The sequence below is a fragment of the Chiloscyllium punctatum genome, chromosome 10 (genome assembly GCF_047496795.1).
Source record: "Chiloscyllium punctatum isolate Juve2018m chromosome 10, sChiPun1.3, whole genome shotgun sequence".
NCBI classification, from domain to species: domain Eukaryota; kingdom Metazoa; phylum Chordata; class Chondrichthyes; order Orectolobiformes; family Hemiscylliidae; genus Chiloscyllium; species Chiloscyllium punctatum.
In genome coordinates, this window is record NC_092748.1 from 95,695,234 (window position 1) to 95,714,419 (window position 19,186).

The window sequence follows — 19,186 nt, forward strand, 5'->3', positions numbered from 1 at the left end:
CCCATGCAGACAGTTGCCCAAGGCTGGACTTGAACCTGGGACCCTGGTGCTGTGAGGCAGCGGTGTTAACCACTGAGCCACCATGCCGCCCTAACTGTATATGTTGTTGATTAGGAAGATCTTTCATGGTATAGTTCCAAATAAGCCATTCCTAAAACCTTATTTTCTCTCTATCCTTGAGGATGTCCGAACATATCTTGTGATCTTCAACATGCCATACTTAACATTGCAGGAAAATGTTCAAGATACCAATGAAGATATGGGTTACAATTTGAAGTGAGCTAGATCATTTGGTCACAGTGAATTCATTTAGTTTCATTCTTAAAATAAAATTTGAGTCACAGATATGTGCAAAAAGGACTGAAACTAAACCTGAAAAATCTGTATTAAGAGAATCCTCATAATTGGATTCAAGTGTCTTTGTCAAACATTCATTTTTCTTTTACAGTTTGAATAGGGAATAGCTTAACATCATTATTGTTCATGCAGCTGGCATTGAAAACTGATGAAAGAGGACCATGTAAGCCTTCCCCAACCAGAGGGACTCCCCCTTTTTATTCGCCAGTGTCTCCAGGTGCTCCGCTTTCCTCCCACAGTTTAAAGAAATGCACATTAGGTGGATTGGCCATGCTAAATCACCCATTGTTTCCAGGAATGTGCAGGCTAGTCGGATTAGCCAGGATAAAGCAATATGACAGGACAGGGTAGGAGGGTGGGTCAGAGTGGGATGTGCTTCGGAGGGTCAGTATGGACTCGTGCGTCAAATGGGCTGCTTCCACACTGTGCAGATCTTATGAGTTCTATGACATGCATTACTAATGGCAATTCAGCAATTTGTATTATTTGGTTTAAATCGTATATCTTTTTAAATATTATTCTATCAAAATCATCTAGATAATTAAATAATATGGAAATCTCATTTGTGTTTTGTCAGTCATATATTTTAATGTTATTGTACTGGCTTCTCAGAGAACAATACTCTAAAACATAACTAAACCCATTCACCCAGAGCAAACTAGTATAGTTAAATATTTATCTTCTCAAGGAGGTTTAGTGGAGCAATTTGGTTATAACTTTAACTTTGTCCATTCACCTGTTGTACATAAAATAAAACAACTTAAATGATTTCTATCTGGTCTTCTCTCACTAAAGAGTTTCCAGTCTATTTCCAGAAGAATCAGAGTGACACATGCAAAATATAGCATCCAGTTCTGATCACATTGGGATTCTAATGTTAAGCTTCTGAGTTCTAATATCTTACAACTAGATATTGGGTAGGTAGTATGGGTGACCCTGCACCTCTTTTTTTTTCCCCCCCTCCCCAAAAAAAATCCTATGAATGTAAAATACCAGGATTATCCATGAAGATGGTCATCACTACCAAGGCAGAGGGACTATCTAAGAAGACCTAAAGTATGTAACAGTTGTCTGTGGTGCTTTTCATGTTGAATAGTGCTCTCAAGTGATAAATAGTCAGTTTATTGTGGCCAATACCAGAGGGCCGGTGTTACTCTGTCCCTTATGTAACTAGCTGCTTTTCAGAGTAGAATTGAGTTGCATGTGTTAGCTGTGAAGGGTAAGATATAGCATACTTTGTGATTTGTGGTGTTGGGGGTCAGTTAGGTCAATTGGCTGGACAGTTAATTTGTGATCGAGAGTGTTGTGCTGAGCAAAGTTTTGGGCAAAAGCCCTTCATCAGGAATCTGATGAATCAAACTCCTTCTAGGTGCAGGGCTTTTGCCCAAAACCTCGATTTTCTTGCACCCCGGAAGCTGCCTGACTTGCTGTGCTTTTCCAGCACCATGTTCTTGACTCTAATCTCCAGCATCCGCAGTCCTCACTTTTGCCCAGCTAATTTGTGATGCTAACAAGTCTATCTTCTTAAGACAGTCCCTCTGCCTTGGTAGTGATGACCATCTTCATGGATAATCCTGGTATTTTACATTCATAGGATTTTTTTTGGTTCGCTTCTTGCACCAGCTGAGGTCATCATGAGGAACTCTGCTCAACCTCGCTGTTTTCCTGGCACACAGTTACCCTTGGGTTAAACCACCACTAATGGTCTCTCTCTCTGAGAGCAACTGTGGTCTGGTAGGATTTTGGCAGCTTTATTATTTCTTTGCATTTTGTGTTTTTATTTCAGCTTTTCAACATTTTATATTCTGTCTTTTTAATTGTCTTAAGTTCTCGGTTTCCATCAAGAAAGTGGAAAATGAAGAAAAAGTAGCGTTGTGAAGGAGTTAACTGAGCATGCCCCTAATGTCTGGTTGATAAGCAAAGCTGCACCTGGGAATATTGTAAACTCAAGTATTCTGGCGATAAATGTGGTGCATTTTATTCATCTGGCTCTAGGATGACAGTTATTTCACTGAGGTGCAATAAACAGAAGTTGTTGGAAAACCTCAGCAGGTCTGGTAGCATCTGTGCAGAGAAATCAGAGTTAACATTTTTGGTCTGGTGACCCTTCCTCGGAACTGGCCTGAAATTCATTGGAGTGGAGACACCTATGGATAAAATTGAGTCCTTTGTTGAGTCTAGAATGTTCAGCATTGGAGAGCGGAGGTTAGGAGGGATGGTGAATACCCAACAGAGGATGGGTTTGGGGGAGGGGATGGAGTCAGAGGGAAGGAGAGGAGAAGGAGCTTCCAGAAGGCCATGCATGTCTCGGAGTTGTTGCATTTTGTGTGTCTTGATGCCTGAAAAGAAAATTAAAAAGTCTCCCATTAGCACAAATGAGCTGGAGGATGAAGTTGATCTGCAGAGTCAGTGTGATGTGATGCTGTTGGAGAGAGAGGTCTAGAGTGTGTGCATGTGATGCTGCACAGCCCTGAGTTCTGATCTCAGGATACGGCAAAGCAGCTGAATGTGGAACATTGAACATCCCAGGGATACCTGTGGTCCTGGGTGGATTCAAAGCGTGAGGGATGAAATTTGAGTTGGAATCCACGTGGGAGGAGGCAGTCACTGAGGAATGTGATATGGTGTGGGTTTTGGCAAATACCTGGTCGCATCCAGGAGCATTAACATGAAACATTAACTCTAATTTCTCTTCACAGATGCTGCCAGACTTGTTGAGCTTTTCCAACAACCTCTGTTTTACAGCATCCACAGTTCTTTCAGTTTTTATTTATTTTGCTGAGGTTCATGTTTATCTAAGCCTCAATTTACCACTGGGACATTGGGCCTTCATTTTGGCAGCAGAGCTCAGTGCGAGTGGTTGAATTGCATTCTGGGAAGGTGAGTGAATAGATATATTTGGGCAGTGGCTATGTACTGCGTGAATTTCTGGTCACAACATTACCAGAAGGATGTGGATACTTTGGAGAGGGTGCAGAGGAGGTACATCAGGATGTTGCCTGGTATGGAGGGTGCTAACTATGAAGAGAGGTTGAGTAGATTGGGTTATTTTCATTTGAAAGGCGGAGGTTGAGGGGGGCAAAATCATGAGAGGTGTAGACAAGGTGAATAGCAAGAAGCTATTTCCCAGAGTGGGGGACTCAATTACTAGGAGTCAAGAGTTTAAGGTAAGAGGGGAAAAGTTTTAAGGGAAATATGTGTGGAAAGTCCTTTATGCAGAGAGTGGTGCGTGCCTGGAATGCGTTGTCAGCGGAGGTGGTAGAGGAGCACCCGATAGCGTCATTTTAAGATTTATCTAGACAGATACATGAATGGGTAGGGAGCAGTGGGATACAGATCCTTAGAAAATAGACGACAGGTTCAGATAGAGGATCTGAATCGGCGCAGCTTTGAAGGGCCGAAGGGCCTGTTCCTGTGTTAGAATTTTCTTTGTTCTTTGTTCAATGGGTGAGAACATTCCTGTAAACTTATAAAACACACAGAACCTGAATACTTACCAATTTTAACAAACTGACTTGGCTGTTCTATAGATAAGCAGGGGTTCTGCACCAAAAGAACTTACTGAAAGAAACTTTGAGGGAAATGTAACTGAACAATTTCCAAGCTAATTCGAAAGGGTTGTGTAGCTTAATGGTCTGTTGAATTCAAGGAGCAGCATTCAACATGTGGTTTCATGCGTAACCAAGTAGCCACTTGTTAAACACCATTTTTATGTCACATATTTCAATACATGTGGCTTTAAAATAATTGCCAATTATGTTACTCAGATTGCAAACAGAAAGTGGCCAGTCAGCCCACTTCCAGGTCCCTATTATAGTCAGTTATTCAATAACGCGATGGTTGCATTCTTGTGCAACCCCATGTTATAAAAAAAATCATGCTTTAGAAACAGTACTTAAAGTGTTGGTACTGTAATCGTGTTACAGCCAACACACACTTTTTAAAAAAGTTTGCACTTCAGAAACAGCATCTCCAATTCATCAATCACGTTACAGTGAATTCAAATTGAGGAAACACACGTTATAGCAGAACAGCCTGTATAAGACTTTGGTTAGGTCACCTAGAGGATTACATTCAATTCTGGTTGTCACATTATAGGAAGGATGTGGAGGCTTTGGAGAGGGTGCATAAGAGATTTGCCAGGATGCTTCCAGGATTAGAGGATATGAGCTATAGGGAGAGGCGAGAAAAACTCTGGAGCAACGGAGGCTGAGGGGAGATTTGTTAGAAGTCTATAAAATTATGAGATGCACAGATAGTTTTGATGGTCAGAATCTTCTTCCAGTGTTGAAATGTCTTCTACTAAGGGGCATGTAATTAAGGTGAGAGAGAAAATTCAGAGTAGATGTAAGGGGCAGGGTTTTTACCCAGAGAGCGGGAGGAGTCTGGAACGAGCTGCCAGGGTGGTGGTGCAGGCAGATATGACAGGGGCGTTTAAGAGACCTTTAGATAAGCACATGAATATGCAAGGAATGGAGGGATATGGCCCAGTGGCAGTTAGAAGGGATTAGCTTAATTTGGCGTCATGTTCTTCACAACATTATGGTCCAAAGGGTCTCTATTCTTGCGCTGTACTGTTTCACGGTCTGTGTTTTATCTACTGCTCTTTAATGAGAAGCGAGAGAGCGTGTATAAGAGGATGATGATTCCCCTGCTTTCCTAACTCTTCTGTCTAACATGCTGAAAGGGACACCTTCAACCTGAAAGAATAGTGAAGATTGGAAACTTGTGAAGTGTCATACTGTAGTATAGATCTAATGCAGCAATGGATAAGTGTCCATTGTTCCTTACTTTATTTGTCATTACAGTATTGCACTCAGAGTACTTGTGCAGTAATTTTATTTTAAGCTGTAAGTTCATTAGTATTTCAAAATGCTTTTTTTTTTAACATTCTGCTGTCAAGAATATATAACCCCCTTGAACACATTTTCATATTTCTGGTGTTTTTACTAATGGATGGATCTTGACACGTTTAAAGCTATTTGGTGTGTTCATTTTGCTTAGGCAAGCATGTCCCTTAGGCCATAATAAATATTTCACACTTGCAAATTTATAATAATGCTTGTGATGAATCATTTGCAGGTATTTGCAACTGACTTGTCTCCCCAAAGTGTAGATTTAATCTCCAAAATAATTAACAAGCTGTGGAAATATGTCAGTCAGCAGGGAATTTGGTGAGAACTCAGGTGTCATTTTGAGAGAAATCACATTGTCGGGAACAAGCACTGCTCTTCATTTAGCTACATTGCGTGTGAAGATCAAATGCTTTGCCTTATTGACTTGCTTCTTTCTAAATGAACAGCATAGCCTAGATCACAGCTCAGAGCTCTTCCCTGTAATTATGTCTTGTTTTGATTATGAGGCTACTGGTCTGTTTACTGTAATGAAATCAAGTTTGTCTCTAAATGCACAGGAATGTTCACTCAGGGCCCTGTTCAAAACAGTCACCCTTACAGTATTCTTCTTTTGAGGGTGTAAGGGAGAATGGGGTGGTAAGATCATTTCCATTTCTGGGACCAGGTTTCAAATCCAGACGAGTCTGAGCTAATGGAAATCTCCACCCCTTGTTTGCTGTCAGTCGTTTGAATGTGAAATAAGTTTTGACAGGCTTGGCCTAACTCATTGATCTCTAGTACATATATCTTGCTCTATGTTGGCAAAGTTCCTTAGCCTGCAGGATTGGCTGGTTTAAAAATGCCAAAGTGATGCAATATTTACATTTGTCTGGGATTTGTGCTGGGACACATGTGAAACATTGGTCTGCAGAATGCCTGTTACTTGGGAATAGTTGAGTGCTAGTATCGAGAGCCTGAAATAGTCAAGTGTTTAATTTCTACATTAGTTTGTCTCATCTTGGAGCGTGATTATTTCAAAGCAGCACTTTTACTCAAATTTGCTACAAAATGAAAAACTGAAAGAACTGCCAATATTGGAAATCAGACTCAAAACAGAAATTGGTGGAAAATGTCAGCGGGTCCAGCAGCATCTGTGGACAGAAATCAGAGTTAATGTGTCAGCTCCAGAGACTCTCCTTCAGAACAAAGAAGGGTCACTGGACCCAAAATTTTAATTCCAATTTCTCAGAAAATTCTCAGCAGGCCTGGCAGGATCCATGGAGAGAAATCAGAATTAAAATACTACGCCAATATCTGGACCAAGAAAGTTACTATAAATGCAAGAGGGCATGAAGGAGAAATTTCTTTGAATGTGCGGAATGCGGAACTCACTGTCACATTGAATAGCTGACTATAGACATACTTAAAAGAAAATAAGACTGGGTCAAGAGAAAGAAATGAAATGAAGAGACAGGCTGAAAGGATAGGAGCAGATTTGTATGGAGGATAAATAACAGCACAGACTTGTTGAGCCAAATGGCCCATTTGTTGTGCTGATACTCCCAATTAAACTCACCCCTTTCCTCTCAGATGTCCTTAACTATACTAATATCTGCTAGATTCATGGTCATCTTTCCTGGAATTCCATGTTTGTATTCATGTTTAAATCAGGTTTATACTATTTCCACTCTTTCAAAAGGGATCTATTAATAGTCATGAATGACATCCACTGGGACTGTAACAGCAGTAAGTTACCCCTTCTTTCTCAATCTGTCTTTAGCATGCAGGATTCGCCCACAATCCTCTTCCACTGCCTTTTCACAATTGTCACATTAGGTTGGACTGTTTCATTCTTCTCTACCTAACTGACTCTAATATGACACTTGCACTGGCTTCTCTTATCGGTCTAGTGATATTGCCTTCAGTGTGTGCCAAGGATTTATCTTTGCCCCTTTTCCCACCTTTTATTTCTCATCTTTATGCCACAAGTGCTAGTTTTGCCATGCATGCTGATGAAACACAGCTGTACCTCACAGCCACCTCTCTTCATACCTCTGCTCTGACTACTTATCCAACATCTAGAGCTGGATGAGTAGAAATTTTGTCCAATTTAGGGAATCTTATCTAGAATCTTATCTATCTTAACAAGACAAAACCATTATCTTCACTCCTTGCTCCAGTTTCTATTCCCTAGATACTGATTTCAACTCTTTCAATGGCAATATCTGATACTAAAGCAGATGTTGCAATCTTGGTAGTTCCCCTTAGGGAACTGTAAAACAAATGACTTTCAAATGAAGTTACCTAGATTTTGCTTTTGGTATTGTTTACTTTAATACAATTCAGAGCTAATTCAAATTGCACACGACTTAACATGCAAATCATTCTTCAAACAAACAGTTAAATTTTGTTCTAAATAGTTGATACAATAAACCACAAACCACATCGTCTTACATAACCACAATCACTCGTGTCACTTCTGCAGACATGTGGCATGCATTCTTTATTCAAGAAAATTGCAGTTGATCCCTTTACAATCGATGCCAACTCTTAGAAGTCATCTTCAAACATTCTTAAAACCAAGAACAGATTCCACAGATAGTTTCAACAAATTCCAAATTTTTCTTGCTCCACTGCTCCCAAGTGAATGGGCATCACATATCAGCATCGAAGATGAGCTTCTGAATTCATATTCACACTATCACTAAGAATGGCTATTTCTCTCTTCATAACATTGCCTGAACCTCTGCCTCAAACCATCTGCCACTGTTACCTCGAAAGCTAATTATTCTAATGCATTCCTATATGATCACCTACATTCTGCCCTCCACAAACCTGAGATCACTCAAAACTCAGCTGGCAGATGACTACTTGCATTAATTATATTCTACCTATCAATCCTATGCTTGCTGACCCATATTGGCTTCTGGGTAAACAAAGTCTTGACATTAAATTCTCTTCTTGTTTTCATTTTTTTCTGTGGCCTCATCTCTCCTTATCTCCTCAGCCTCCTCCAGCTCCGTTGTCCTCTGAGATATTTGCAATTATCTGGTCTTCAGCTGCTCTATCCTTTAGCTCAAGAATTTCCTCCCATACATTTTTCCCTCTCTGCCTCTCCCTTGCTTATTTTAAAACCCATCTTTTTGACCAAAATCTTGCAATTCATCCAAATATCACCACATGTGGTTCAGCACTTAGACCTGCGTGAAAATATTCCTCTGAAGTGCTTGGGATATTTTATTACTATGAAGCCACCGCTTGTACATTGTATATAATCCTGGTCTATTCAGTTTAATATTGAAAATAAGGAAGCAAATTTGTTCAGTATGGGGTAGTGGAAACAAAACATAAACTACCATGTTTTGAGTCAGATAAATAAAATCTTTCATCAAAAAAAATTCAACTTTTACAAGTGAAGAAGTGATTGGAGCAAAATAGGCTCATTGAAAAAATGACTTGGTAGACTAATATAAAATTATATCCCATTAAAATAATTTCCTTTAAACCATTTTAGTTATAGAGTCATAGAGATGTACAGCATGGAAACAGACCCTTCCGGCCAACCCGTCCATGCCAACCAGACATCCCAACCCAATCTAGCCCCACTTGCCAGCATCCGGCCCATATCCCTCCAAACCTTTTCCTATTCATATACCCTTCCAAATGCCTCTTAAATGTTGCAATTGTGCCAGCCTTCACCACATCCTCTGGCAGCTCATTCCATACACGTACCACCCTCTGTGTGAAAAAGTTGCCCCTTAGTTCTCTTTTATATCTTTCCCCTCTCACCCAAAACCTATGCCTTCCAGTTCTGGACTCCCTGACCCCAGGGAAAAGACTTTGTTATTTACCCTATCATTGCCCCTCATAATTTTGTAAACCTCTATAAGGTCACTCCTCAGCCTCCGATGCTCCAGGGAAAACAGCCCCAGCCTGTTCAGCCTCTCCCTGTAGCTCAGATCCCCCAACCCTGGCAACATCCTTGTAAACCTTTTCGGAACCCTTTCAAGTTTCACAACATCTTTCCAGGAGATGTTTCCAGAAGGAGACCAGAATTGCATGCAATGTTCCAACAGTGGCCTAACCAAAGTCCTGTATAGCCGCAACATGACCTCCCAACTCCTGTACTCAATACTCTGACCAATAAAGAAAAGCATACCAAACGCCGCCTTCACTATCCTATCTACCTGCGATTCCACTTTCAAAACCTGCACTCCAAGGTCTCTTTGTTCAGCAACACTCCCTTGGAACTTACCATTAAGTGTATAAATCCTGCTAAGATTTGCTTTCCAAAAACACAACACCTTGCATTTACCTGAATTAAACTCCATCTGCCACTTCTCAGCCCATTGGCTCATCTGGTCCAGATCCTGCTGTAATCTGAGGTAACCCTCTTCGCTGTCTACTACACCTCCAATTTTAGTGTCATCTGCAAACTTACTAACTGTACCTCTTATGCTCGCATCCAAATCATTTATGTAAATGACAAAAAGTAGAGGGCCCAGCACCGATCCTTGTGGCACTCCACTGGTCACAGTCCTCCAGTCTGAAAAACAACCCTCCACCACCATCCTCTGTCTTCTAACTTTGAGCCAGTTCTGTATCCAAATGGCTAGTTCTCCCTGTATTCCATGAGATCTAACCTTGCTAATCAGTCTTCCATGGGGAACCTTGTCAAACGCCTTACTGAAGTCCATATAGATCACATCTACTGCTCTGCCCTCATCAATCTTCTTTGTTACTTCTTCAAAGAACTCAATCAAGTTTGTGAGACATGATTTCCCACGCACAAAGCCATGGTGACTATCCTGAATCAGTCCTTGCTTTTCCAAATACATGTACATCCGGTCCCTCGTGATTCCCTTCAACAACTTGCCCACCACTGAGGTCAGGCTCACTGGTCTGTAGTTCCCTGGCTTGTCTTTACCACCCTTCTTCAACAGTGGCACCACATTTGCCAACCTCCAGTCTTCTGGCACCTCACCTGTGACTATTGATGATACAAATATCTCAGCAAGAGGCCCAGCAATCACTTCTCTAGCTTCCCACAGAGTTCTAGGGTACACCTGATCAGGTCCTGGCGATTTATCCACCTTTAACCGTTTCAAGACATCCAGCACTTCCTCCTCTATATAATCTGGACATTTTGCAAGATGTCACCATCTATTTCCCTACAGTTTATACCTTCCATATCCTTTTCCACAGTAAATACTGATGCAAAATATTCACTTAGTATCTCTCCCATTTTCTGATGTTAGTTGATGTTAGTGTAGCATATATCTGCATTGAGAGTGGAGTTAGACTGATATCCAGAGCATAACAAACTTCATGGTGATTAGAGGAAAGATTAACTCAGGCATTCACAGCTGTATCCTGCTGTTATTTTGACTTTCGATTATTCAACTTGTGTCTGGCGGCTGCCTGAGGTTAGGGATCTGGTGGTGGGGATTCTGAACATGTCAGATCTCTAAATGTTGTTTGTAAATTGCTGGCTGTTTAAAGCTTTAGAAGGAGGACCATCAGCCTCAAGGGGCACATTACATTTGCATTTACTTGCATATTTTAAACAGTTTAAACAAAACTGCTGGCAGATCAGGGAAACATCTCACCAGTTGTACAAGTTAGAGTCAGTATGTTACATGGGCATTTTTATTATGTATGTATTATGAATATGTTAAGGCTATAGTCCAGAAACTCTTAACTAGTTCATTTATAATTGGGTACTGTAAATGGAGTTCTTTTTGCATATCTTGTAATTTTTTTCTCTGCCTTTTTTCATTCTTTTTCATGTCCATTCTGCTTGCTCCATGTACTATATTCTTTCATTTAGAGGTACAGTAGTTACAGCTAAATATTAAATGGTGTGTGAATGTAGATATTTCTGTTGGTGATTATTTTTATTAACTGACACCCATGGGACCGAGTATATCAGTTGATCAAATATTCCAGTTGATCAAGAGGTCCATATAATCAATGTAAAAGTACACACCAAGTGTTAGAAACGTAATGCAGGGGATATGTACATCACTGGTATAGGAATCACTTAAGTTTTATTTAAATTATTATTTATCAGCAAAGAGTCTCCTCACTTGCACCCTCAACTGACTACTCAGACATTGTGGAAATCAGGATATTGAGAGCACGTGTTCATTAGCTGCTGGTTAAAACAAAGTTTGCTGTATTTCACTCAGTCTATGTAAAGAAATATTTGCCATCTCTGCTCATGTCTCCTGATGCATTTGATGTGACTGCAGAATCATTAAGTGAACAACCATATGTAGAATGCCACCTTTTAGCCTATCCTTAAATTGGTTTCCTTTTCACTGAAAATAAATTGTGTTACATTCACATTAAAAAAAATGTGATTGAAGGTGTAGGATTCCTATATGAAATCTTTCCAACCAGTTATGTCTGGAAGCTAGCACTGGACCTCTCACCAATTTCACTGGAAGACCGTATCAACATTATTGAGTTACCTGAGTGACTCCAATGGCCGCCTCTGTTGTAGGAAAGGTATTATTAAACAGGAGAGGGTTCAGAAAAAAAAATTAACAGAATGTTGCCAGGAATGAAGGGTTTCAGATATAAAAATAGACTGGAAAGATTGGGACTTTTTTCAGGGAAGTTTAGGAGGTGACCCTAATGAGGTCTATAAAATCATGAGGGGCATAGATCAGGTGAATGACAAGGATCTTTTCCCCAGGGTGGGGGAGTTCAAAGCTAGTGAATATATTTTTAAGGTGAGAGGAGGAAGATTTAAAAAGGATAAGAGGGACAACCTTTTTAAACAGTGAGTGATTTGTGTGTGGAACAGACTGCCAGAGAAAGTGGTGGATGTGGGTACAATTGCAACATTTAAAAGACATTTGGATATATACATAAATAGGAAAGATTTGGAGTGATATGAGTCAAATGCAGGCAAGTGGGACTAGTTTAATTTTGGAAAATGATCAGCATGGAGTGGTTGGACTGAAGGGTCTCTATCCATGCTGTATGACTCTACGATTCTATGTGCTTTAGGAAACACTGATAAGTTGCTGACTGATTCACAAAACAGCTTATTTCAGCATAGTTTCTAAATATTTCATTCTCTGAGTAACTGAGGAGTGACAGATGGAGTTTAATTTAGATAAATGTGAGGTGCTGCATTTTGAAAAGGCAAATTAGGACAGGACGTATACAGTTAATGGTAAGTCCTGGGGAGTGTTGGTAAACAATGAGACCTTGGAGTACAGGTTCATAGTTCCTTGAACATGGAATCGCAGGTGGACAGGATAGTGAAGAAGGTGTTTGGTATGTTTGCCTTTATTATTCAGTGCATTGAGTATAGGAGCTGGGAGGTCATGGAGTGGCTCTACAGGATATTGGTTCAGCCACTTTTGGAATATTATGTGCAATTCTGGTCTCCCTGCTGTAGGAATGATATTATGAAACTTGAAATGATTCAGAAAAGGTTTAGAAGGATGTTGCCAAGGTTGGAGCTGTAGGAAGAGGCTGAATAGACTGGGGCTATTTTCCCTGGAACATCGGAGGTTGAAGGGTGACTTTATAGAGGTTTATAAAATTGAGAGGCATGGATAGGGTAAATAGACAAGGTATTTTCCCTGGCGTTGGGGAGTCCAGAGCTAGAGAGCATAGGTTTAAGTGAGAGAGGAAAGCTATAAAAGGGACCTAAGGGGCAACTTTTTCACGCGGAGGGTGGTGCATGTGTGGAATGAGCTGCCAGAGGAAGTGGTGGAGGTTGGTACAATTCTATCTTTTAGAAGGCATTTGGATGGTATATGAATAGGAAGGGTTTAGAGAGATGCGGGCCAGATGCTGGAAAATGGGACTCGATTTATTTAGGATATATGGTTAGCAAGGATGAGTTGGATCAAATGATCTATTTCCATGTGGTATATCTCTATGACTCTAAATTAAAATGAAATAAGAGATCTTGTTTGACTTTGTTTCTTTGAATCAAACCTAATTTTGACATTTTGATGCATGACAGTTTGAAAAATATCTCCATGATATTTCTCTCACAGATACATCAACAATTTCCCTTTCAGCAGAACAATGAAATTGTACCGCTGCGTTCTGTGTTATCGGTTAGCAATTAAATTAAAACGTTTTGCCAGTTTGTCCTACTGCCCTCTGAAAGAAATAAATTTTTTTCCCCCCCGAGTTGATTTAAAAAAAATCGGCCCAACCTTTTTGTGCTGCCTGCCACGTTAAGGAAAGAACATGATGCTGTGGAAATGTGTGCCTCTGTGGTTGTGGATGATTGATGATCAGTCAGATTCCCACTTAGCACTGTCTGCATTAAGCTACTCACTCAACAGTTTCCATTTCCCTTTGCAGTGAGCTCACCTTCATCTAACATTAAGCAACTTGTCATTTGATTTGGTTTTGCCACCTCATTATGAACACCTCAACTGTACATATTGATTGGTGCTCATTTGAATTGACTCTTGAATGATGTATAAATTTATCCACAAATTTCTTTAGTTCTAATAGCAAACTTTTATCAGGACTATTTGTTCGCAAACTAGGGAATACCAAGGGGACTGACTTGCAGAAAAGATTTCTGGAGAATATCATGGAAAATGCCAACAATTGTATACACGTCTTGAATGTTCCAAAGCCTGCAACTGAGCAACGACTGAAGACATGACATATGAAGGATAACATGAAAGATTATGCATGCATTCCTTCAAAACTAAATGAGCCGTGGGTTGTTATATTGGTGTATTTACAACCATTTTTCATTTAGAATTGCCTCTAATGTACACAATTCATGTTCATGTTCAAGCCACTGGGAAGGAAGATAAATGATTTGGTTTGATTTATTATAGTCATGTGTGCCTATGTACAGTGATAGGTTTGGTTTTGCGAGCAGTACAGGCAGCTCAAAGCAAGCAAGGACATACAGATCATAGGGTGCTTAGACAGAGCAAGGAATAAAAGGTTACATTTGCATAGGAAGTGCACAAAACAAGGTCATCATTTGCAAGATCAACATTACATGAAGATAGAGAGTCCATTCAGCAGTCTGATAACAGCAGAGAAGAAGCTGCTGTTGAACCTGTTGGTGCATGTGTTCAAGCTTCTGTATCTTCTGCTTAATAGAAGAGGTTGGGAGGGAACTTTAACCGGGTGGGAGCAGTGTTTGATCATGTTGGCAGCCTTTCTGCGACAACAAGAAGTGTAAAGCAACATTTACAAATATGGAGTTGGAACAATCAGAGTACATTCCCAAATTCCACCAAACTCCTATCCATGTTCATGATTGATTAATGCACAGTATTAGAAAACTAAGAATAGGTTGCCCATGTTTGATATGGTTCAGCCTTTGGACACCTGCTATCATAGTGTGGTTATAGCATAAACAGAGAGCATTCAATTTGTGGCTGCACTGGTTTTTGGAAAGAATTACTGAGCCAGTCCTTGTCCTTCCCCTGTAAGCCTGTAAATTTTTTGTCTTTGAGTAATTGTTCAATTTGCTTTTGAAAATCATGATTGAATCTTCCTCCATCAAACTCTCAGACAGCATATTCCAGATCCTAACAGTTTGCTGCATAAGGACTGATCTCACCATGATGTTTTTGGTTCTTTCCATTCACCTTAAATCAGTGTTCCTCTAGCTCTCAGTCTCTGCCAATGGGAACAGTTTCTCTCTATCTATTCTGATCAGATCTCTCGTGGTTTTGAACAGACAAAAAAGTAAGAGATAGGAGTACCAGGCAATGTTATATCCCGTTGCGGTTTCTCCTCCAATAAGTACGATCATTTCCAATCTTTGACCTCCGCATCACTTTCCCAAGAACCTTCCCCAACCATTCCCCCAAGAGACCAAACATTTGCTTATCTCAGCCTTAAACATATCCAATGATGAAGCATTGGGAGAATAGTCTAGGTTATTGATATTCATCAAAAATGTGGGCCTCATACCAACCCTTGGGATACTCCAATGTATCAATTTACCTTGCTCCGGTCCAGAAAACAACCATTCACCACTAATCGCTTTATTTGCCTTTCCAGTCAACTTCGTCATGACCTTCTCTTCTGTGCTAGAGGGACTGTTGAAGAGGACTTCAGAGAACTCATCCGTGATGACTTTCTTGAACAGTATGTTACTGAACCTACAAGGGAGCATGCAATTTTCAATCTGGTCCTGCGTAATGTGACAGTAAAGTTAATGATCTCATAGTTAAGGATCCTCTTGGAAAGAATGATTACAGTATTGAATTTCAGATACAAATGGAAGGAGAAATAGTATCATCTAAGACCAGGGTATATGCTTAAACAAGGGAGACTATAATGGGATGAGGAAGGAGATGACTAACTAGGGGCACAAGTTATTTGGTGGAACAGTTGAGGAACTGTGGAGGACTCTCAAAGACATTTTTCACAGTGCTCAAGGGAAGTATATTCTGGTCAAGAACAAGGATAGCAAGGGTAGGAAAAGCGAGTCTTTGATAACCAGGGAAATAAAGGAAAGCACCCAATTAAAAGCTCAGGCTTACAAAGTAGCCAAGAGTAGTTGGCAATAAGAGGATTGGGAAAATCTAAAAAAGCAACGAAGCAAGAAATAGAAAAAGGAAAGATAGACTATGAACGCAAACTAGCACAGAATTTAAAAACAGGTAGGAAAAGTTTTTATTAATATATAAAAGTGAAAAGGGTGTCTAAAGTGGATGTAGGTCCCTTACAGGATGAGAAAGGAGAATTAGTCTTGGGTAATGCTGAAATGGCCAAGGTCTTGAATAACTATTTTGTGTCAGTCTTTACAGTGGAAGATGAGTCTAACATGCCAAAAACTGATGTTAAGGATACAATGAGAGGTGAGGACCTCAATTCAGTTGTTATCACTAAAGGGGTAATGTTGAGCAAACTTGAGGGTGGAAAGATAGATAAGTCCCCTGGTCCTGATGGAATGCATCCCAGGATGCTGACAGAAATGGCGGAAGTTATAGTAGATGTGTTAGTGGTAATTTACCAAAATTTACTAGATTCCGGGCAGGTCCCAGCAGACTGGAAGACAGCGAATTTCACGCCGCTGTTTAAAAAATGGTGTAGGCAAAAGACCGTTAACTATAGGCCAGTTAGTTTAACATCTGTAGTCAGGAAAATGCTGGAGGCTATCATTAAAGGAGAAATAGTGAGACATCTAGATGGATTGGGTTCCATCAGGCAGATGCAGCATGGATTCAGGAGGGGAAGGTCATATTTGACAAATTTACTGGAGTTCTTTGAGGATGTAACAAGTATGGTGGATAGAGGGGAACAGATGGATGTTGTACACTTGGATTTCTAGAAGGCGTTCGATAAGTGCCTAATAAAAGACTCATCCATAAGGTAAGAATGCATGGGGTTCTGGGCAATGTACTAACATGAACAAAGGACTGGTTAACCAGTAGAAAGCAGAGAGTTGGGACAAAGGTGTATTTCTCTGGTTCGAGATCAGTAGTGAGCAGAGTGCTGCAAGGGTCGGTGTTGGGCCTACAACTGTTCGTGACACATATAAATGATGTGGAAGAGGAAACCAAGTGTTACGTATCCAAGTTTGCTGATGACACAAAATTAAGGGAAACTGTGCACGGGATGTGGAGTCAAAAAGTGTGGCACTGGAAAAGCACAGCAGGTCAGGCAACATTAGAGGAGTAGGACAGTTGATGTTTTGGCATAAGCCCTTCATCAGCCATTCCAGATGAAGGGCTTTTGCCTGAAACATTGACTTTCCTGCTCCTTGGATGCTGCCTGACCTGTGTTTTTCCAGTGCCACATTTTTTGATTCTGATCTCCAGCATCTGCAGTCCTCACTTTCTCCTACAGGATGTGGAGGATCTGCAGAGAGAGTTAGATAGGTTAAGTGAGTGGGCAAGAGTCTGGCAGGTGGAGTGCAATGTTTGTAAATGTGAGGTTATCCACTTTGCAAGTAAAAATAGAATGTCAGAGTATTATTTAAATAGTGAAAGATTTCAGCATGTTGTTGTGCAGAGGGAATTACAGTGCTTGTATGTGAATTGCTGCAAGTTGATTTGGAACAGGTAATCAGGAAGGCAAACGGATTATTGGCTTTCATTACCAGAGGGATTAAACTTAAGAGCAGGGAGGTTCTGCTGCAGTTGTACAAGGTGCTGCTGAGGCTGCACCTGGAGTATTGTGCATAATTCTGGTCTCTTTACTTGCAGAAGGATATACTGGCTCTGGAGAGGGTGCAGAGGAAGTTCACCAGGTTGATTCTGGAGATGAGGGGGTTACCCTATGAGGAGAGGTTGAGCCGCCTGAGACTGTACTCGCTAGAATTTAGAAGGTTGAGAGGGTATTTTATAGAACCGTATAAAGTTATGAAAGAGATAGAGGCAGGCAAGTTGTTCCTGCTGGTGACTGTTTTGGAATGATTGATTGATAGATTTATTGTTGTCACGTACCAAATTACAGTAAAAAGTGCTGTTTTGCTTGGTGTACCGGCAGATAGTACCATACAAAGTGCATCATGATCGCAGAACAGAGTGCAGAGTATAGTGTTACAGCTGTTGAAAACATTCTCACCACAGAGATTAAAACTGACTGTCAGTTGTTGGGCTTGACTTTATACCCTTGTTCAAAAAAAGGCGTAAAGTTTGCCCTCTGAGACCATCGCTATGTTTCTTACTCATGTAATGTGATCAGAGCTTGCACAATATTCATCCTTTCTTCTATCAATATCCTGAGATGCATCTCATTCGCTCTTGGTGATATCAATGTTTAGGACAACCAACCTTTCAAAGACTCTTTATTAGTTTTTAACCTAGCAAGTGTTTCAACTGCCTCCTCTTCATTATGGTTGTGGCAGTACTTACATAGTAAAAGTGGATGAAGTGTATTAATTTACTACCTCAACAGTACCCTGTGCTTCCACACACAAATTCAATTTTTGGTCTTCAATCAGCCACATTCCTTCCTTTATAGCACTTGACTAATTATTTGCCTTTTGGATTCTCCTTTTGCTTGGGCTCTGTCTTTGCTTTCTGACTTCAGTTCTTTTTTGCACTTTGCCTCTAAAACTTCTGTATTCAGCCTGGGTCTCACTTGTATTATCAGTCTGACATTTGTTGCAGAAACCCTTTTACTACTTCATCTTTCTTTCTTGGAGGCTTTGATTTTATTTGCGTTACCTGTTCCTCTTGTGTATCCAAATCATCTCCAATGTAAAAACAGTATTATTCTATGACAGTTTCTGCCTGACAATATTTGGTTCCCAATATGAATGAGTGAAAAAGGGTCATTTTCTTATTTTTGAGGAAAGTTAGGTGTCTGGCATATTTTTCTACTGAAGCTGAGTTTCTGTTTATAGTCTGGGAATTGTATCTGTATTCCCCGTAGGAATAAATTATTGCTTATGTAAGTTCAGAGAGTTTGGTTTTAAATTGGCAAAAGTCATAACTTAAGAAGACCTTATACATACAGCATAAGTCATACAACATGGAAACAAGTCCTTTGGTCCAATTCATCCATACTGATAGGTCTCCTCAACTGAACTAGTTCCATTTATAGAGATGTACAGCATGGAAACAGACCCTTCGGTCCAACCTGTTCATGCCGACCAGCTATCCCAACCCAAGCTAGCCCACCTGCCAGCACCCGGCCCATATCCCTCCAAACCCTTCCTATTCATATACCCTTCCAAATGCCTCTTAAATGTTGCAATTGTACCAGCGTCCACCACATCCTATGGCAGCTCATTCCATACACGTACCACCCTCTGTGTGAAAAAGTTGCCCCTTAGGTCTCTTTTATATCTTTCCCCTCTCACCCTAAACCTATGCCCTCTAGTTCTGGACTCCCCGACCCCAGGGAAAAGACTTTGTCTATTTATCCTATCTGTGCCCCTCATGATTTTGTAAACCTCTATAAGGTCACCTCTCAGCCTCCGACGCTCCAGGGGAAAACAGCTCCAGCCTGTTCAGCCTCTCCCTATGGCTCAAATCCTCCAACCCTGGCAACATCCTTGTAAATCTTTTCTGTAC

General features: G+C 40.5%; 1 protein-coding gene across 2 annotated transcripts in view; it reads left to right on the top strand.

Moving 5' to 3' along the window:
• lypd6 (LY6/PLAUR domain containing 6) overlaps positions 1-19,186 on the top strand; it is a 234,285-nt gene that overhangs the window by 51,318 nt on the left and 163,781 nt on the right. The window contains exon 2 of one of the 2 annotated variants that reach the window (XM_072579777.1): positions 15,216-15,302. The exons of the other annotated variant lie outside the window; for it this stretch is intronic. The gene's annotated coding sequence lies outside the window, so the exon portion shown is untranslated. The remainder of the gene's footprint in view (positions 1-15,215; positions 15,303-19,186) is intronic. 2 annotated transcript variants of the gene reach the window in all.